Source organism: Telmatherina bonti, assembly GCF_933228915.1.
Source record: "Telmatherina bonti genome assembly, chromosome: 2".
In the NCBI taxonomy this organism is placed as follows: domain Eukaryota; kingdom Metazoa; phylum Chordata; class Actinopteri; order Atheriniformes; family Telmatherinidae; genus Telmatherina; species Telmatherina bonti.
In genome coordinates, this window is record NC_136620.1 from 20,357,246 (window position 1) to 20,380,017 (window position 22,772).

Consider the following 22,772-nt stretch of genomic DNA (forward strand, 5'->3'; position numbering starts at 1 on the left):
CAGGTTTTCTGTGTATCCCTGGTCCAGGACACCTGATTTAAATCAAGTGGATTCAATAGCTCATCCAGATCTGCACATTGATTCATTCATTTCCATCTGGTGTGTTGGAACAGGGAGACATCAAAAGCTTTCAGAACAAGGGCCAAGGTTTGCCCCCCCCCCCCAAACTTATTCTCTCTCTCACACTCACACTAAACATCATACTGTAGATATGTCTACCTGTAAGATTTGCTCACAGCCACTGCTTCACACTCAGAACATTTTCCACACACACTGGGGCGACGGCAGCTTCACTGGCACCCATCAAAATTTCTTCAGAAATTTTCTAGTATAATACATATAATTCTGTGTAAACAGCACAGACTGTACATAAAAGAACAGACGGAGCAAGCAAAGCAAAGGGTTTCATGGCTTAATCCATACAGGTATTCTAACTTCTCTGACTTTGCAAATGCTTCCCTTGGATTTACCAGATCTGCCTTCGGAGTCAACTCGAAGGCACCATTAGAGTGACCAATGAACATTTTGGATTGTGGGAGGAAACTGGAATACCCAGAGAGAGCTCAGGCATACATATGCAAACTCCAAACCCAGCTCGAACACCTCCCATCCAACCAATTCTTGAATTAGGAACCTTCTTGCTGAGAGGCAACAGCGTTAATAATCTGTTACCATGCCAAGCCCGGATATTTCTATATAAGCTTACAAACCACTACACCCAGATAGACTCTAATATGGACTACTGTATCATGTCTGAATGAACTCTTATTTGGTACCAGCTGCTAAAATGTATTCATGCTGTTGCCATATTAAGATGACAATATTCCCAAGACTTGAATAAACACTTTACCTACTTGGTGCCCTTAGTTGCACAAATCTCAAGATGAATTTCATTTTATTTCTTCAGATGATTTGTAAACCTGACATTTTGAGTTAGCTCAGCTTTTTTCCTTTTTTAAACTATTTCCTCACTGAACTTAGAAAATGTTAAAATTACACCTTTGTCGTTTGAGTTTATGTCAGTGTTCATGACTCATTTTTGTGCCATATTTCTGATTTAATCCCCACATTCCAGCAAAGGGCTTTAACATGTAAATGTGTGTTTGCAAAGTATGGATACAAGTTCAAAGCATGCAAAACCTAACTGAACCAGTAGACAATCCAAACATAGCTCTGTAGTGCTCTATTTTTGTCCGAAGTCATGCTCCAGACATTTCATGCATAGCACAAAATATGTGGCGCTTGTCCAAACTTAACTAAAACAACACTCCATCTGTTTGATTGATTCCATCTTTGTTTGGTATACAGGCTTGAAATGTTCATCAGAAGTAAAACTATAATCTTCAGAGGGTGCTATTTCCAAAAACAGTTGTTTTTTCCTTAACTAAGTTGATCATTACATTGAACTCAGCAATGCGCTTTTGGGTCAGCTTTAATTATGCGCTCCTTTTGCTTTTTCTAGGAAATGAGGTAAAATTTATGAGGAAATTAGGTGTTTACATTCAGATTTAGCTAAAACTAATATTTATGGCCTCCATACAGTGTAACAGACTATGTGCACGTGGGAGTGTGTGTGCAGCCGTATGCCTCACATAATCACATGATAATTATTGAGTCAAGAAATAAGACTATATGAGCCTCAGCAACCCAGACCAGTTGGGTCTTCCCTAATGGAAACCAGCTGACTGTCCCTGATACTTTTATTTTCCTTCCTCATTTTTAAAGCTCCCAGTTTTTCCATAAGGTAGTCATTTCCAAGGCTGACGTGAAACCAGACACCCAGGAACAGTCATGGTAAAGGTCCAGAAACAACACAAGGCAGGGCCCGACATCCTCTAACCTTCCCCAATCCCCCTTTCCTTCTTGTGTGACTGTTCCTGGGAAGGTAAACACCCTTTCACCATGTCAGAAATGGGATTTCTTTTTGCTTCTACTGCAGTTCCTTCATCAGGCTCTCTCTTTTTTTCTGTCCCACCCTCTTTCTTCTCCTCCCCTCCCTTCCTTTGCAGCCACATCTGGAACCCAGCTCCTCATTTATTTATGTGGTCTGTTTAGTTTCTTTTTTTTCCAAAGCATTATTTAAAAGTCCTTTACCTTGTCTTGTTGGCAGTTTCTCTCCATCTGATGAGGTCTGCAATTACATCTCACCATGGCTGGTCACTCTACAATTACATGCTCCACCACAGAATCTTACCCCCTCCTCTGAACTGCACCGCTGCTCATATGGCAGACCAAAATAGAATAGTTTCATGTCTGTTTGGATGGCAGCCCAGCTGAAACTATGCTCCACTCTGACTGACAGTGGGATGTGGACTTTTTCTCCTTAAGAAAAACCTTTAAGACCAGTGCCGTTCAGGCTCGGAGCAGTCTTACTCCATCTGGCTTTGGAGGTGGTTTGCACCAGATGGGCTCTAAAACGGGAACCAGAGAAGGATAAAGTCAGAGTGAATAAAAGTGAGCAGGGAAATAGAGGGTTTCCAGGGCAGAAGACAAAACTCGCAACCTTGAACCCGAATGGGAACATTTGATTTTTCAGTTGGTGGACAAAAAATGGGTAAGTTTCTCAACTTCAGTCTTATGTTGATGAGGAAGGAGGAAGTGATGCCAGAGGAAACTTTGAGTCTTTTAATCTAACTTTGGGAAAACTTAAAGGGTACACAACCAAGTTAAACCATACAGCACTTTTAAGAATAACCTTTAAAAAAAAAATACAAACTGACTTTAGATCTTACAGCTGAGTTTTATCCAACTGGTGATGCTATCGCCCTGCTAAACAAAGTGCAGCTGGAAGCTCCGGTTACACTTGACTGATGCCAAAGCTTATTTTGATGTGACACAAAAGTCATTCAAGCTTTTCTGAGATTCTAATATGACAACAGAATTTAACTACAAACAAAGTTGCATGGCAAATGCTTCTGGTGTTCTTTTAAAGATTTATTAGATTGTTCTTAAAAAATGATTAAACAGACTTTGTTTTACTATCCCAAAATTAGCTTATTTCTTTTAGGAACAGGCACACATATCTTAAAATTCTTTAAAAGAATTGAACATCAAGGTCTAAAAAGTTATAGCTTGCATATTTAAAGGGTTATCTGAGGTCAGAATAAAGAGAAAATACAAGAGCTTCTGATAAAATTTACACAAGAGGTTGATATAATGTGAGAAAATCCCAATTTTTACACTATTTTGATTGTAAACTGAAACAGTTTTTCCTTTTTAATTGTTATTTGATAACTCTGATGATCTAATGTTTTGTGTTGGGAAACCATGCTATGGTGATGCTGCAGGTCTGTCATAAAATGCCCTAAAACAAGTTAAAAGATGCTACATCTTACACTGCTTCAGCGTAAGACTACTGTGACATTAAGTCCTATAACGTTTCTACAGGACTGCAGCTTTCTGCTTAGTCAGCCAACAGATACTCAAATCATTTTGTATGAATGGCCAAATCTAATAAGGATGCTAACATGCTATTATCCATGCTAGAATTGACTGATAGCCCCCCTTCTGTGAAAATCTGCATGTACCATCTAAAAATATCAAATGTGCATGAATAGTCCTCCTGAGATACTGCACAGTTCTCACAAATGGTTGATATTTTGTTTTAGTTCTGGATTATTGTGAAGCTGAAACAACATGGAGACTAAAACTGTTCAGTGTGTTGGCTAACTTGTCGTGCGGGACCAATGGCAGTAATGATGATGAATCAGCCACTGCTGACTATACTGCAGGCTTCTGAGTTTGTGTTATGTCTATGGGAAAAATGCGTTTGTGCCTCAGAGAGACAACTAAATTTGACAAGAAATATTTTTCATATTGTTCCACATGCACCCTATGTGTTTGATTTTATTGGCAGGTAGTGTGTGTGTCTATATGAGTGCATATAAGGATCTTAGGATTTTATGTGTGCTCTTAACCCCTTTATGCTTGCTTTTCTTGTCCAAACTGAGTCCAGTGTGTCCACCAAACCTACAAACCTTCAGGAGATTTAAACAGGCAGCACCTATGCATTAATGAATAAGTGGTAAAAGTGCAGTCAACAGCAGTGTGTTACCAGGGTCAGAGACATCTCTGTGGTGTCAAAAGTCATGTTATCACTATGTAATTACCTGACAAACAAAAACACATGGCGCTGAGTCGTGGGGTATTTATAGAGTCAACCATACAAGTGAACATTTTCACTAGGGACACAATTGTATAATTGTATTGAATTATTTGAACAGTCCTTGATATCAGTTACATAAAAGTGCTCCTTAATGATCATTTTTAGATCAAATTATTATGTTTTGTTGCTCTTTCTTTTATTTGGAAACAGTATATATTGACCCATGGACCGATTCCTCTGCAGAGTGAGAGGGAGACAAACTTGCATACAGTCCTCTTAAAAAACAACTTAACAGTGCATTTTTTGGAAACAAGACTTAAGATAATTTACTAAAGTTAGTTTAGACATCAAATACCAAAGCCCATTCACACAACAGCTGATCTGGATCATCTTTAATATTTTAACATTTTCTCTTCATCACACTTCAACTTCCATCTTTTCTAAAGCAAGAGTGATGTAAAGTAGCAACATCGTCAAGATAATGAAGAACAGCCCACACTGCAGATTGTTTGATGTGTTTCTGAGACTGTACATACTCAGCAAGCAGAGAGAATTATGTTAATTTTGTTGAGGTGGTATGAACAAATTGAACAAAGTGAAGAACAAGGTGAACAAAGTTTGGTCTGGTCAAGACCTTTAATACTTTATCACAAAGCTGGCCCATGGGACATCGCATGTGTCCAAGTCAGGGTGTGCATGGGGGGGGGGGGGGGGGGGGGGGGGAGTTCATGTCTTTATATACCTTATATGATATGCTGTGTAGATTTTCATTCTACCTCACTACCATGACTAGCTGTACATCAAAGCTATCCACTCTACCTTATTGAATCTTTTGTGGGCGAAAAGTAAGAATGATAACTTATTTTGCTTCCCTCTTCTATGCATCTTCCATAGACACATAAATTTCACATAAAATTTGGCCCAATCATACAACAGATGCTGCACACCAAACAAAAAAAAAGCTCTTCGCAGATGATGCTTAAAAATACAAGCTGCAACAACTCTCACACCAAGTCCAAAAAATGCTATAATTCTTTTCTCACAGCCGGGAGAGAAACATTCCTCCACTCTGCATGCTATTAAAGTAAAAAAAAAAAAAAAACAATGCTAAATTAACTAAATGGTGACACACTATGAGGCTAATGAAAAGTGTACCAGCAATGTACAAACAATAGTTCAAGAGGTAATGAAGTTTTTTTTAACTTGCTTTACTTCCTATATGTTAGTACCTTCTGTGAGGTTGTGTTTTACTGCAAATATGGTTGAGAATGATACCATTTCTATCATAAATATCCATTGAATTGTTTTGAGTCAGAACGATATATGTGTCATGGATGCTCTAAAGTTCTATTCCAAGCAGCAAATGAAAACCTTAGCATTGCTTATTATAGGATGGCTGTGTAAGATAAAACTGGTTTAACAGCTCATTTAGCATCTACAGATGACAGGCTACAGCAACTGCTTCCTATAAACATCTGTTAAGAAATTCTATCAAATAAGACATGGTTGGTCAGGGATATATCCAGTGACAATCAACTCTGCTCTCCCCCTGGCCTGCCTGATGAACAGCTGAAGAGGATGTGTCATGGTTTTCACTGATTTTTTTACGCATGTGGATCCATCACACCAGTAACAATGTCCACTCCATCTGCAATGTTGTTGCTACAGTGTTTGTCCTTTTCGGGGTGGCTGGAGATCCTGCATTGCACTGTGGTATAGTCCTTGGCCTGCCCTGATCTGGGTAGTTCCTGTGGTGACACCCTCTGTGGTCATAGGTGGCTCCTTATGTGGATGTATTCTCAATATGCTGTTTCCTCAAGGTAATAAATTTATACCTGCATTCAGTGAAGAGACAGAAAGTAGGTATTAAAGGGGTTACATGTGCTTTGTTTTGCATGTATGTGTGTGTGTGTGCATAAGAACAAAATTATGTTTTGTTCTTGCACACATGAGAGGGGACATTTTACAGCTTGTTCTTCATGCATCAGCCATGTGAATACACTGGCAAAGGCTGTTGAATGGCAGCAGCTCAGGCTGCAAGCAAGATGGAGTGATACAGATTTACAAAGCACCTACACCACAGAACATATTTTCAGGTGGAAGATGTTTCAAACCATATAATAAGACGTTAGCACTGTTGCTCCAGCACACTCTGGGGAGCTGTGGCGGCTCACAGCAGGTTGATGCAGCAGCAGGAAGTGCCGCTGCAAGTTGCTGCTGCTACAATTTGAGCTGCTGTATGTCGCAAGATGAGAGTTAGCTGGTAAAGAGTCAAGGCCATTTGCATATTATTGCACATACCCCCCCCCCCTTAATTAGTCGAGACTTAAATAAGTTAACAGTTCAGTAACATAACTGTGTATAAAGAAGCGTTTCAGGGGGGTAGAGCCTCTTGGAGGTGAAGGTGAAAGCTTTACCAATCCGGGACAGAAAGAATTCTGTGTTCAGACAGTGTTGAACTGTCCCTGAGCCCAAGAAGTTATTTCCAGCAGAGAATCATATCTGTCAGTGCAGCCTGAGGACCTGAAGAGGATCCAGTTCTGATCTTCAGCCTTGACCCTGTACACTGTGATTCCTCCCGATTCTCTAAATCCTTTGATGATATACACTATAGATGGTGGGTCTTCACAACTTAGATTGAATGATATTTTCTGATGGTGTTCCACACTTCTCAGATGAGTTTTTTTTGTTTTTTTTTTTTGTTTTTTTTTTAACTCTGAGCTTACAAATCTGTAGATGTCCGCTGACAGGAGGCAATGCCAGTCTTTAAAAAATATAGTCACATTTGCCATTTGGATGATAGTAGTGTACACAGTCTAAGTTGTAGGTAAAAAAAAATTTACAGGTGTTAAAGCTGGAGTATGTAAGATTTTCAATATTTTCAAATCAAATTAACTATGACAAATGACAAAAAACACTTTTTTTTTTTTTTTTTTTTACTGGTAGGCAAACATTTAAGAAGGGTCTTTGTCATTAATTAAACTTGTAATTTAATAAAGCATCAAATATGGACAGACTGGAACTTACATGTTCAAAAAATCTAATTATGATTGTAGTTATTTTATTGGTTAATTTATTTTGAAAATATTGAAAATCTTACATACTCCACCTTTAAGCTAGACAACAAATGCTTCACATCATTTTAATAATGATCACTTATTCCCATCCTATGATGATAGAAATCTGTCATTGTATGAAAATTGTGCTCAACCATCTAAAAATTCCAAGTAGTCATATATTTGGGTTAATGACAGTTATCAAGGCAGTCCTGCCAAGGGAACATCTATTTGACTGTTATGTTGGTCAGACTTTTTACATCCTTTACATCTTGTGGCATGACAGAAACATAATTTCCTTTGAGGAGATGACCTTTTACTTGATGAAAGAGCAACAACATGGAGCCAGCAGCTTGTCTCAGACATTAATCACAGGTGTATTTGTTTTACAGACAGAAACAACTTCAAAGAAAGACAATAGATTTTAAAAAAGCATTTTGTCTGAAAAACTATTGCTGTTGCTACCAATTTATTTCAGGATTAATGTAGTTTGAAAACAAACTGTGCCAATACGTACATGTTGTTGGGTCACATATTGGATGCGCCACCATCGTGGATAATGGCGGTTGTTGACACGCCACTTTGAGAGCATTTGTGACTCACTGAAGAATCCTAAGTGTGGGGAGTCAATTATAAGAGAGTGCAGGTATAAATTTTTGTGTAGGTGGACCCAATATGGCAGCCACTCATGGGGCCTTAGGCTGGGAGATAAATCAATATCAGACTGGTTGAATCAGAGCGTCATCTTGAAGCTTCTCTTGTGATGACCTCTCTTTTCTTTCCTGTGTTCTTTTCTTTCCATCCGCATCAACTAATTGGACAGAGGTCTTGGCTTACTGAACTTTAGACTGTTTATCTGTTTCTGCTGCAGTTGCCGTGTACTGTATCTGCTCCGTGACCCATGTTATGGTTCATTGGTGAGATCATGACAGGAAATGGAGGTTTCTCTTCTTGTGTGCTTCTGTTTGCAGTGAGATTCACAGAAGATAGAAAGGTCACCACTCCCTCCTCCTTGTGAAAATGTCTGTTGAGAGCACCTCAGGGAGTCTTGAGGAGTTACTACTCCTAGTTTCTCTCCACTTCTCTCTAGTGATATCTTTTCCTATTTGGATAACCTCTCACCGTCTCTTCTACTGTCAACTTTTGGCTCAAATAGCTTCATACAGCAGCAACAAGCTCCAGAGGGAATGGGATTGGCAATGTAAACTTAAATTCTACATATTTTTCACAATATCCAGGAATTAAAGCCTTATATATCCAATTTATAAAATATCTAAATTGGTTGTGTATATGGATAATTCAAAAGAACATGGATATTCATGTGAAAATGATTTATCTTTTTTTTTAACAAAGATACTCCATATGTCATCATAGCCTAGCACGTTGTGACTTTCAATTCAGCTTTATTTGTATAGCGCCACTTTACAACCAGGTTGTCACAGGGCACTTTACATAGACATCATTTTGAGCCAATTCATACGTAGCCTATAACAGAAACCAACTGATTACATCAAATCATGACTTCGATCCAATCCTCCATCCTGAGCATGTACGAAGCGACAGTGGGAAAGAAAGAACTCCCCTTTAACAGGAAGAAAACCTCCAGCAGAACCCAGCTCAGGGAGGGCAGTCATCTGCCTCGACTGGTTGGGGTGAACAGGACAGGAAAGACAGATCAACATGTACATTTGCACTTAATTCAGGAAGACCTGTGGAAAAAAGGAGAAATAAGTTAGAGATGGCAATATTGTCATATATTTATACATTAATACATTAGAGAAATGCAGCAAGGTACTTCTCAGTGCATCAGCTGACGTCCCCATTGCTACATAAGTAATGGATGGCTAGACTACCAATAACTATAAGAGCAATGAGCATAACCTGGACAGTTGGGTCCCGCACATGCAGACTCCAACTCAGGAGATGCTCATATCCTAACTATAAGAATCATAAAAAAGGAATGTTTTCAGCTCAATCTTAAAGGTGTGGAGGGAGTCTGCCTCCCGAACCCACAGTGGGAGCTGGTTCCAAAAGAGAAGAGCCCGATAGCTAAAGGTGCTTCCCCCCATAGTACTCCTTGAGACTGTGGGAACCACAAGTAAACCTGCAGTCTGAGAGCAAAGTGCTCTATTTGGAATATATGGAACTATGAGATCTTTTATGTGGAATTGAACTTGTTTACGGAGAGCTTCATATATGAGGAGAAGAATTTTAAACTTTATCCTGGATTTAACAGGGAGCCAGTGTAGAGAAGCTAAAACTGGTGAAACTATGATCTCTCCTGCTAGTCCTCATCAGAATGCCCCTGCAGCATTTTGGATCAGCTGGAGACTTTTCAGGGCATCTTTGGGACAACCCATAAATAAGGAATTGCAGTAATCAAGCCTGGAAGCAATAAAGGCATGGACTAATTTTTCTGCATCTTTCTTAGACAAGATGCCCCTAATTTTTGCGATATGACGCAGGTGGAAGAAAGCGGTTCTAAAAAGCTGTTTTAAATGTGAGCTAAAGGACAAATCCTGGTCAATAATGGCTCCAAGATTTCTCACAGTGGTACTGGAAAGCCAGAGTAATGCCATCCAGATTACATAACTGGATAATTTTGTTCTAAGTTTTTCAGGCCCGAAGATAATGACCACTGTCTTGTCTGAGTCTAAAAGGAGAAAATTCAGTCATCCAGGTCTTGATGTCTGTAAGACATCTTTGTAATCTAAGAAACAGATTGGTTTCATATGGCTTCATGGAGAGTTAGATCTGTGTGTCATCCGGATAGCAATGAAAATTCATACCATGCTGCCTGATGATGTTTTCTAAGGGAAGCATGTATAATGTGAAAAGTATTGGTCCAAGTACAGAACCCTGAGGAACTCCATGACTTACCCTGGTGTGTGAGGAAGACACATCATTTACATTAAAAAAAACTGAAATCTATCAGACAAATATGACTGGAATCAGCCTAATGCGGTCATAATGCATGAGATTTAAAAGAATACAGACAGAAGTCCTTTATCTGAGGCCATGAGAAGATCATTATTGACTTTTACCAGTGCTGTCTTGTGTTCAATTGTTTCCTAAAAGTGTGCAGGTTTGTTAGACTTAGATTGTTAGATTTTCCAAGTAGTTTTAGTGCCTAAACCTAACAAAGGAGTGAATTAAAACCTAAAATACTGGTCAACAACTCCAAATAAAGCTTCCAAACACAGGTATGTTTGCTAATGAAATTCTTATTTCTTATTGGAAAGAAGCGATGAGCTGAAAAAAAAAGGCTTGTATTCTGCTGAAAGAAAACTAAAAATGTCTGACCTTGTTTTGATGTCAGAAACCAAAATATACTCTAATTAAATGTACCTGCACTTGTCAAATTAGCACGGTTCAAGTTGTTTGGAAACAACATTTACCCTTAATCTTTTAGGCCTGACTGTTCTATGTACTACCATTCTTTGGATTCTAGCAGCCAGTAGCCACTGTGCTTGGCTCCACTAGCTGCTGGTGGTGTAATGGTGTGACTGATATTTTATTAGCACACTTTGAGCCCCATTAATACAAACATGGCAAGGTTTGAACACCACAGCCTACCTGTGTATTGTTGCTGACCATGTTAACCCCTTTAAGATGTGGGGATTTATTGCTCAGGTCAAGGTTATTCAATTTCATCTCTTATTGCAGTTAGTAGTCACCAAATGGAAACCAATACTTATTAAACAGGCTGCAGCACATTTTTATAACATTGAACTAGACCCAATAGCATTATTTAAACACTTGTGATGAATAATTACAACAATTTTAGGTGATTTGGTGATTGTGAAACAATTTACACTTTTCCATTGAGTACAGTGGGTATATAAAATATTCAGACCCTTTTACACTTTTCACTCTGTTAATTTATCTGTATATTTTCAACTATTTGTTGAATATAATTGCAGTTTTCCCCATTAATGTACACAGCAACCCTTTTTGTCATAAAAAACACAGAATATATATTTTTTCAAATGTATTATAGAATAAAACCTGAAATATCACATGGCAACAAGTATACAGAGCCTTTGCTCAGTGTTTAGTACAAAACACACTTTGAGCTAATCCAGCCATGAGTCTTCTTGGGAATGATGCAACATGTTTTTACACCTGTTTTTTGGGATCCTCTGCCATTCATCCTGGCAGATCCTCTCCAGTTCAGTCAGATTGGGAGGTCAGTGTTGATTGACAGATATTTTCAGGTCTCTCCAGAGATGCTCAACTGGGTTTAAGCCAGGACTCTGACTGGGCCATTCAAAGCAGTCATGGAATAGTTCCTAAATCACCCCTTTTCAATTTTAGCTGTGTGCTCAGGCCCAATGTCTTCTTGGAAGGTAAACATTCGGCCCAGTCTGAGAGAGTGAGAGACATTCCAGAACTTTCTTTGATATCCCCATTGAGTTTAGGGTTATTTACCTCTCTCACCATGGCTGGCTCATCCTTGCTATCTTAGGATTAGTAGGCCATTGTGCACTTAAGTATGTTTCCAATACCTTTTCAATCTATGCCACAAAGACATTTCTTGGGGTTCGGTACTAGCAAGTATACGTAAGCAACTGGTGAATTTACATAAAAAATAAAAGAAAATACACAGATAAAATATTCAACTCTATTTAATTCAAGAAAAAACTCCAAATGACTCCAACCATTCTATCAGAGTAGATGTTGCACCTTTTACAAGATAATAATCTAATTTATTTTAGACTGTACTATATTTTAAATGAGACATGGCAGACTGTTTGCCAGATCTAATTACCCAGAAAACTCTCCCCAGTGTTTACTTTTCATAGCCAAAGTGAAAACAAAAAAAGCAGTGAAATGACTTTTTGAAGTGCCACGTGTGTGTGCGCTCTGTCGGCACATATGGAACGTTTAATGCATACTTTGCAATTTTTGTGGCTGCTATTTAACTTATCAGGCTGACCCCATGTGAGAACCATCTACCCTGTGCCTTTAAGTCAGTGGAAAACGGCTGAAAAGACCCACCCTGAAGTGAAGCGGTTCTTGTGTTGCTCTGATCTGGGTAGGATCTGATCCTCCACCCCTGATTCTTACTCTTCCCTTCCCTCTCCCTTAAACCCACACATGGACCCAGCCCACCTAATTTACTCCCACCTCCTAATGTCAAACAGCTGTTCTGTTGGCTTGGAAAGAACTGCTGTTATTACATCCTCCTCCCGTTGCTCTCTACTGTTCTTAGTTTAGCCATTTTGCATATGGAACCCAAATCACATCTCTCAAAGTCCAAAAATGACACTGAAGTATCCAAATTCCCATTCCAGTTAAATAAATGACTTGGGTGATAGCTACAAGGTCAAAAGTTAAATCCTAGGTGCATGTGGGAGGACACAGAGATAGACAGAAAGCTAGCTATAAGCTGTGGGTATGAGTCTTGCTTACCTCCAATTTTTTTTAAATTGTATGAGTTATCTGACATGTAGCATCAGTCTGTAATTGCATCATTGCTATTTCCAGAGCACTCCATCAAACTGCAGGAGATGTGTGACATAAATTCCTTGAGGTCATTTCACCTGTGGTTGACGGCTGAGATCAGGTAATGATGCCTGGGGATGAGAGCTCCTGCTGTTGTTGGAATTTGCTTGAAAGGATTGTCCTGCCAACAAGCCTGAAGTTCCACATGCAAGCTGATGACACAAATTTCACAAGAATTTATCACTGACTTTAAAACTTTGGCCACATGATTCCAGACAGTGCTGGAAAAGCAACGCCATGCGCTTAGACTGCCAAGAATTTTATTACAATGTTATATCATGCATCTACATCACAGCATTATAGTGTCAGTTGCCAAGGTAGAAAAAAAGAAGGATAAACGAAGCAGTCGGCCACATTTTCATCTCAGTAATATATAACTTTGCATGTACAGGAGATTTTTACAGAGTCTATTAGCCCATAGGGCACCCAACTTGTTCAATTACTGTTTTATGGAGTTTACTCCTGTGTCTCATGGTTTTATTGAGTACTCATACTGAGCTTGAGTAGTTCCACTGAAGCCACCTGGAGTTCAGTTTACTTTTGTACCTCGTATACTTGTTGAGTCGACAGTTCTGCTCCAAGAGTCTTGCTGTTTAGATGGGTGGTGATGAATGATGTTGCAAAACCCCTTATTTAGCTCAACACCCGTGTTTAGTTTTGTTTATTTTTTTTTATCAAAAGTCAACTTTTTGTTTTAACATTCTTGCTTTCTGAGACATCTGCTTCTTGAGCCAGATCACAAAAACAAACAATGTTTTACTCTCAGGAGAGATGAAGGGCAGAAATTAAAAAAAGGACATTTTATCACTAGCATTCACACCTTGGTAAATTCCCACTCTTGCTTGTGGTAAAGCACAGAAAACTCCTTTACTGCAGAATATGAAGAACCATGCTAGTTCCATCTTGTACTGAATGTGCTCTGATTATGCCCATTTTCAACCACTGCTGCTTGGTTAAAGATTTTTGTTTAGCCCAAATCACTAAGACCTAGAAAAGATGCCTTGAGGTGGAAAAAATGACAAACCTAGATATCTAGACTTTCCTAAAATTTTTTCTCATAATGTGTGCTTACTGAATGTTAGTTTAAAAGAAATCCACGATAAGGTCAGCAGTGTTGCAAGTGCCAGAAGGTGTAAACCATCAGACGATGGTAAAGACTCACAGCTAAATGCTGAAAAGTAGTTTATAATAAACAACATTCTTATGAAAACCAGCATGTCCTGACATGGTTACTGATCTGTGATGTACAGTGTAGTTTAGAGGAAATTGCAGTTTGACATTTTGCAAAGGCTAGACAACAAACTACCAAGATTTTTGTTGGAATACACTCTAACCACATGTTTAATAGACTTGTGGCTCCACTCTTTGTTTTGTTTGCTCTGTCTGTTTACACAGAATTATAATGTATTGTTACATGCATTACTTTGTATTACGTGTATATATATATATGTATATATACATATACTTCTATCTTCTAATTACAATCTTTCTGATTGTTGACGATGTCTCAGCTCAGAGCTAATGTCTCACAATATAATTCTTGGTTTTTGTTTCCTTCAGCTAACAGCTCTTCCTTTCATTTGTACTTTCCCATCTTCTTTGCCACATGGCATTTTTTCAGCCAAAGTTAGGTGTGGCTGGAGTTTAAGTCATACATGACAACACCCTTTAATCTTCTTATTTTAAACACCACACTGTAGAGTGATTTTCCCCATTACCAGTATTCCAATTTGATATTGTTTCCCTAATGCTTAATCTCTATTTTCCTTTTTCGTTTTTTTTTTTTTTTTTTTTTACATTGCACTCAAAGCAAAGTTCTCCAAAATAGACTTTGTCCCATTGGAACTGACATCTTGCAGCTATGGTATGATGACAGAATACTTTGTTAGCAACATGTGTCAAGCTGTTTTGACTTGTTATAGCTACGTACCCTACTTTTACCTGACCACACTGTAAGCTTACCTCCAATTAGATGAGGCGGACTCCCTGTTAACCATGTGGTTTGTGCGTGTGTGTGCTTCTCAACGGTTTTGCTTATTCATTATTTAGCAGCTCCTGATGTTTTTGGCTAGTCGTTGCTGCTCTGGTGTCAGGTGCCCGGATGATCCTTCTCACCGAACCAGGTTTAGGTAGGATCCAGTTCCAGTCTCTTTGGCTCATATGAGTTGCTTCCAGAGCAGCTGGACTCTATTCCAAGACCCTTTTGTCAGTCCTGGATGTTGTCTCTTTCTAATTTCTCCTTGCTATTTATCCAACTAACTGTCAATGGAGCTGGAAAGTGTAAAATGCTTTTGGAGTTTACTCTTGGCGTATTGAGGCTGTTGGGCTCTCAGGAGGTATGGTTCTGCTATCATCTTTTTATTCTCTCCTTGAATTTATAAGTTATGGGTACTTTAATAGCTGACCATGAAATACCACAAAGATAGTGTGTTCCCTTTTGCAGGCTTACAGTGAAGCAATATAGTTATTTATGCCGCTAAATGTAATGTTTTTGCAGGGACTAAAGTCTCCTTTGGTGTCTGATATAATAATTACTGCTTTGATGTGCAACAGCAATCAGTCAGTTATCTGTCCCAATTTATTAGCATGACGATTTATAATGTTACAAATCTTAGACCATGAATACGGATACAGGTCTGTGTGTTTGTGTGAAACTTGAAACTTTATCTCATCTCCTTACATGACACAGGTTGCCTAGAAACACCACAAGGGCAGAGAATTTCACTTCCATAATCATATGCCAGAGGAAAGAATAGTCCCAGACCAAACTGGTTTTGGCCTTACTTTGGAATCTTCCATTTAGTAGTCAGTAGTTTTTTTTTTTTTTTTGTTTTTCTTTTTCATGGGAACATATAAATGATTATATCCATATACTGGAAAGACTGTAAAAAGTAATTAACTCACGTTAGACAAAAAAAAGTGGAGTCATCTAACAAAAAACTGGAGTGTTTTTATTGTAGGCTAACAATAGTTTATATGTATATGACGTCATCTTGTAAAATAAGATAAAGGAAAAAAACATTGTGCTTTTTTCCATGATTAAACAAAATGGCTTTTCCAGCTCATTTCTGAATATGCGTAAAGCTTGACTGAACTAAAAGGAAAAAAAAAAAACAGAAAAAGCACAAACTTTTGTTTTCTTTTGGACCTGCACCATATCCACACTAAGAGCAAAAATATACAATATATGTAACAGAGTACAAAGGAGTGAAACTGTGGCTGTCATGTTTGGGACGGGTTGATGGAGCTTTTCATACGTCAATCAAATCCATGATGACTGCAGAGGATGGTGAGAGAAGCAGAGTGATATACAGCTCCTTTATGCTGCACAATGGGTTTTTAAAGCCAGGAACGCTTGAATGATCTATTAAGGGGCTATTCTGGTTGTTTCTCAGTACATCTACTCAAACTCTAAGAGCTACAACTTTTCTAGCTTGTACCTTTGAAACAGAAACTTTTGACAATCTTTCTTAGAGTTGCCATAAAGAAAGAAAGAAAACTCTGGAAAGAGGATTTCTATTGATTCTTGTATATGTATTGTAAAAACTTAACCTTCTACTGTCAGACTGGATATAGTTTATCTGAAATGTCACTAAATTTAGATATGGGCTTTGACACGAGTCATGAATTTCTGTTTTAACCTTCCAATGTGTTTCTTGACTAACAAGGCAGGTGTCAGGATGAAAAACTCTTACCTCTGTTTGGTGGAGCTTGCCTTTTGCCTTTTGACCTCATGTTTTTGAGGAGGCAACTAGCTCTGTTGTTAGTGTAAAGGTTTGCTTATGCTTGACACAGAAGATGGATGAATAGATGAAAAGTTCTGTCTTTCTCCCATGTTGGTTACGCACGTCACTTGGAACATAAAATCATAGCAATACCACTGGTAATCACAGATGCATTGTTTAGTTGTACAGCTTGCAATCAATCAGTGAAAGGAATAAACCAGAGAAGAAGAGGAACAGGAAGAAGACAACGCATGAACCACCCAAAGAGGAAGAAGACACAGAAAATTAAGTTGAGGAGAACAATAGCATCAACAACTGTAGACGTGGTGGGAGTATTTGAAGAGAGGATGTGTGAATGTGTCACAACTAGTGGAAACTGACTTAAGAATCATGGAAACACAAGATACAGTAGAAGTAAGTAGCAGAGCAGCGAGTTATGACAAGGTTTAATAGATACGTCTCAATTTACATATGTTAAGGAGCATAAATCAGCCTTTGTTAGTTGGTGAATATCTCTGATGTAACCAAAATGATAATCACAACAAAGGAGGAGGAAAGCATTTGATTAATTTTCATATTACAGCAGAAAATCTACAGCAGCAGTGTTGTAGATGATAATTAAGGGATCTAAACAAAAATATTAAAATTTTCTTCCTTTTTTTTTACTGTTTATGTTTACCGTGTGACATAACATCTCGCCATTCACATATTGCAGCTTGCAAATGTGTGATGGTAGGAATAAGGTAAGAGTAGAAGTGGACCTGAAGCTTGACCACTGGACTTGTGGTAATGTTACCTTTAATGCTAAAGCCCAGGCATTCAGGGAAGACAGATTTAAATGCATAGTCAGTATTATGGATGGCAACGGAACTTAGAACTGTTATCATGTTGTGTCATTCACTCATTCATTCAATTGTTCATTCATTACCCTAACCACTTAGACCTATAAAGATTAGGGGTTAGGATAATGAATGAATGGAAACAGGAGCTTATTCCAGCAGTCTTTTGGGAGAAAGGCGGGGTATACCCTGGACAGGGTGCCAGCCCATCGCAGCTGTTATCATGTATGAATATAAAACAAACACCTACTGGATGGTTACTTTGCTTGAGTTGAAATAAAACTCTGTTAGTCATATCAATCTGTAGCATCTGTTGGTGCTTGCATCTCTATATCAATCCATCTTTCTAAAGAAAAATGATCAACTTTTCCGCAAGAAATTCACTCTTTCACTTAAAGTGACAAATGTTTGTGCAGTGTGCGTTTGTTGCCTGCATTATCCACCACCCATCTCTAACTGTCATCTTAAAATTTCCACTTCCTTTTCAACTCTTTCACTTTCCCTCTCAAACACAGCCACTTATTGTTTAAAAATATATGGAAAAATGAAGAATGCATCTTCTCTGTCCACCTACACATTTAGTCCTGACATCACAGTGCCTCATATTCAAACCTGTGACGATACTGAAACCCGTCATCCATCTGGAGATATGTCAGCACATTGGCACTGTTTTTCTATCATTAGCTACCCAGCTACTGTGCAGGTGATGCACAATTGGGTCTTGTATGTCTTGAACGACAAATTTATGTTCCACCCACAATGTGGACTGTGACTGTGAGTTGCACAGGTCGTCGCATGATATAAGCATGGTCATTAGGAGAATGTGACGATGACTGCGACAGCAGGGTATTTCCTACTTTCTAACATCAGTTTAATATAGTTAATTTTTTTTTTTTTTTTTATATGCACATGTAAAACAAAGTAAAAAAAAAAACAAAAAAAAACATCACATTCTGCATATTTTCTGTAATTAAAGGAATTTTAACACATATTTGGGCATCTAGTGACAGGATACATGAAGGAGGAATAATTTCAGGGCTATGTAAGCTGCCTCATAAAAAACAACAAAATGGAAACAAAACTAAATCAAATGCAGGCAGTATGTTTTGGTCACTGGATTTTCAGCTTAGAGGTGAGTATTAAAAAAAACAACAACAAGGGTTTTAGTTGTTTCTTGTTATAAAATGATTACACTAAAAAACTACATATAAGGCAATTTTCTTTTTAAAAGAAAATTAATGAAAATAATGAAACAGAATTAAAATTAAATAAATTAAAATTAAAAAAATGAAAACCAACTTGTTTCATTGAATTTTCAGACTGGACGTGGTGGTTTTTATATGGTGGAATCATGGAGAGAGTCTGCTGTTGCAAGGGCTTATGAGGTTCAGGTGACAAGGAGATTTTTGCAGCATGTATTACTTTGATCATTTGTTTCCCAGTTTAAAAAAAAAATCCCAGTATTTTGCATGGTTTGCATTTCCACCAAGTCTAGCAGAGTGCCTAATTTTAATTAATATTTTCAAGAAAACTAATATTACATAGGATAATGTCTCTGCAGTCCTCCTCAGAAATGATTCTTCACATGACAAAGCAAAGCTTGTCATTCCCAGAAATTTCCGTATGGATAGCATTTAAAAGTAGGGGGACAAGAGGTAAAATTATGTTCTATAATACAACACAAAAATGTTATTTCAATGGTTAAAAAAGAAAACTGCCTCAGATTTCATTTTAGTTTTTCCATTTTAAATTGAAAATGGGATAAACACTTTTTATATTATTAATAATTTGTTTTTAAACAGAAAATCCAGAGGGTAAAACGTACACGGAATATAGACACTTATCACGTATCATACTTTTTCCCTCTTTGTTTTGAGCACAAATTGAAAAATGGATGTCAGTTCACTTTTACTTTTTAAAAAAAAAATGAACCAAAAATGTATGAATTAGCAGCTTGTGTGTCCTCCACAGTTTGGCGAAACACACAAATCTTAGTGAAGCAAGTCCATTCATTAGTTGGACAGCAAAACATCCTGGCAAGCCAAGAAAATAATGGAAATTTTTTTTTACCCACCAATCAGATTTATTTAATCCATAACCAATCACAGAGAAAGAGGTGAGAGCCAAAAAAGGGGGACCAAATATTTATAAACTGGAATAGTTTATAGCTATGGTGACGTGCCAGGCAGGAACTGATTAATCTGACTGGTGAGTCAAACTGAGCATGTCCATTGAATATTCAGATGGATGTTGTCAAAGCACAGAAAATAACTGTACTTTAAAAACTTTTGAACCATTCAGGAAACAAACCAGATACAAACTAAGTCATGCATCACTGCCTAGCAACCAGTTTGGAACATTTAAAACCTGTAAAAGAAATCTTCCAAAATTTTAATTTTATAATTATTTTCTCAATAAAATTGTATAAAATTTGCTTCTTCTCCACCGTCCAGCAACAAGCTGGTGGAGGGAGTTTTTCTGCCATTTAAAACGAGCTGTCAGCCATCAGCTGGATGACCCGCTCAGATCTGACTGCTAGTTTGGCAAGAATGTCCCTTTTAACCACAATGATGAAACAAACAAATCAGAGTAGGTTTGCAGATAAATTTAGCAAAAGTTCCAACCTGAGGAATAATGTTGAGAAGAGAATTTCTTTTGCTATGATTCCTAAAACTGCTGGGCTCAGTTATGTTTCAATCCCGCTAATCGTTCAGGACACTGTTGCCCTTTGCAGATGCCAACCTGCAAGAAACATGTACAAATTTATGGCTTTATTATTTAAATTCTTAAATAATTTTGTCATCAGTTTCACCCTGAAAGATTCCTGCCTCTTTTGTTTTGGGAAAGCCTCTCTCCACCGGCAAACATTTCCCCCTCCACTTAAGTGGCAAACTCTTCCTCTGCTATTCATCATCACCTCTCTCCAGGTCATTGCCTGGCTGATGGTAAAACAGCTGAGTCAGTATAATTTGCACACTACTAATAATTGCTTGCCAGAAGGGATGAGGATTTTGGTCTTCATATTTTTATTACTGCTTGTTTTAACTCAGTGAATCCATCATTTTCCTCTAGAAAGTCAAAGCTTTGTATGACAGCTGACATGGAGATGCTCTTCAATTGCTATATTTATCTTTATAAGTGTTGCTGTTGTGATAAATGCCTACCTTTGTTTGCCATTTTTCTTGATTCTGAAAGCAAGATTAAATAACTGCTTAGTGGATGAGAGACTGCTACAAGATTTGGCTTGTTGCCAGTCTGTAGGAGCGTGCTCATCCCTGACCCACCAGTTACTTCCATAATGCTTCTGAGAAGCAACTGTTTTCATTGTAGAAACTGAACACGTTTTAAGTGCTGGATCTGCCTGAATACACAGCTGCAAAATACAACAGTTCAGTAAATATCTTTATTCTTCACTAAGCCAAAGAGCAGGGTTTGCTTATGTTTATAAAATCCACATACATTTGTGTGATCGATAGGTTGAACAAACCATCAACAAGTTCCCTTAAAAATGGTGGGAGAGTCACATAGCCAGTTCTAGACATGGCAGTCGCATGGGGTACCACATTCTGATCAGGGGCGGGGTTCCTCTGTGAAAAGTCAGAAAGTCAAGAGCAACGTTGTGTTCAGAACAAACGCGTTTTTGAGTGTCAAAAACGCTCAAAACGCTGAACGCTCGACGCTGGTCACTAAACTGCCACTTTTGTGTCCGACACCCAAAACGCTCCCAATGCTCCTTTTTCCGGTCAGTTTGAATGATGGCGGATTCAGTCAAGCGATGGCATGGTTTTGTTTCATAAATAAAGCTAGAGAACATTGTTGTAGGCCAGTGATAGTCACTGTTAATGCAACAAGAGCCGTCTCAGCCCTGTGTCTGGGTTCACCACAGAAATCCTCCAGGAGCTGCGAGCTGATTGCTCTGATTGGTTGAGCACTGGCATGCTCTCAAGCGACAAAAGTTCAGCTTTGCCCATTTCTGGCATTTGACGCGCGTTCCGCGTGGAACGCCGATGCCCAAAACGCTCAAAACGCAACGCGAGAAAGCCCTACGCCCCCTTGCCGGCCTCCACATAAGACTTTACATGGAAACCTGCCGCTCTTGACGCTCAAAACACGTTTGGGCTGAACACACCGTCAGGCTAAATGGGGCTGGTAGTTGTTTCTCATTGTCTGATTGATCTGGCTGGAATCGGAAAGGAAGGGGTGAGATAGGCTGTAATCTAAATTCAATTTAGCTCTCTGCTAACCTGGAATCTGACCTGTTACAGGCTAGCTAAGATACAAAGCAGAATTTCCTCATAATGTGTTAAACTCATGGGCCTAACCTTGTACTTTCCTTGGACCCTGAAGTGTGCTGGACCTGGACAGCCAGCAACTAACACAGTATACAGAAACTAAAGCTCTTAATAAATTGAATAAAACACACTCACACAGATGCAAAGTGTAAATGCATTAAAAGACACTCAAGCTTTTGTGAAAAATTCAAGAAGTCTAGAAAGGTTTAAAAAGTAAGAATGGTTAGATGCAATTTGCTGAAAGGAACATATTTAGGGCCGCTTCGTTGCAAATTGGTCAAGCTTTAATATGCTAAAGATTAAATAGTGATTAAATAGCTTGAACTCTGTTGGCATACCAGACTAATGCTTCAGCAAGTGTCACTCCACTCAGAAACATATACTTAAAATAGTTTGTCCATGTCATTGTTATCAGTGGAATGCTCTGAGATAAAGGCTGAGAGGAATGTCTGGAGAGAAAACTATGTTCACACCAGAATTTGTCATGTAATAAAAATGTAGCTATATTTATAGAATATAAAAACAAACATTAATTAAATGAAAGATATTCTTGTTATAATCATTATCAAAGAAATAATAAGGAATTTAACATTACCATGATTTTTTGTTTTAATTAACACCTTAAATGTGCAAATCCACATAAACAACACTAAAAAAGATCTTTGCTTTATTTATCTCTATCTTTTTATCCAAATATAACAGAATAATACAACAACAAAGCAGTGAGTCCTCCATGATTACAAACTATCCAATGACACAATGAGGTGTTTTTTTTTAAAAGTTCCGTCAGATAAATATTACTTTCTTTTTACCAAAGTACTGTGGATTTACTGTTAGCATAAAAAGCTAAAGGGAAAGACAAAGACCAAGGTGTCACTGTGCGGGACAGCTCACGGACAGCTTTTTTCTTTAACAATTTACACCAAATCCCAACTTTACTGGACTTAGCATTGTAATTATTATGTTTCTTTAAAGCAAATAGTGTTCTGTAACAAACTGAGATAACAATTTTGGACTACTGATAAGTTAGGGACAGGTTAGCTCAGTGTATTAGGTTAAATTAAATATTCCAGGCAATTTGGTATTAAACTTCCAGTGTATACACATTGTTTAATCTTTTGACAAAATGATAGTTACAGTAAAGCATCAGTAATTTGCTAAAGCATTTGGTTTTTCTTAGATGTTCATGTCCAGATAAATGTTTGTTGTTCTATTCAACCAAGAGCTGATTCTGATGTTAAGTTTTG

General features: G+C 38.0%; 1 protein-coding gene across 1 annotated transcript in view; it reads left to right on the forward strand.

Annotated features, from left to right (window-relative positions):
• The first annotated feature begins 2,452 nt into the window (after positions 1-2,452).
• The window catches only part of insc (INSC spindle orientation adaptor protein), a 53,656-nt gene continuing 33,336 nt past the window's right edge, over positions 2,453-22,772 (forward strand). The window contains exon 1 of the mRNA XM_079258579.1: positions 2,453-2,554. The gene's annotated coding sequence lies outside the window, so the exon portion shown is untranslated. The remainder of the gene's footprint in view (positions 2,555-22,772) is intronic.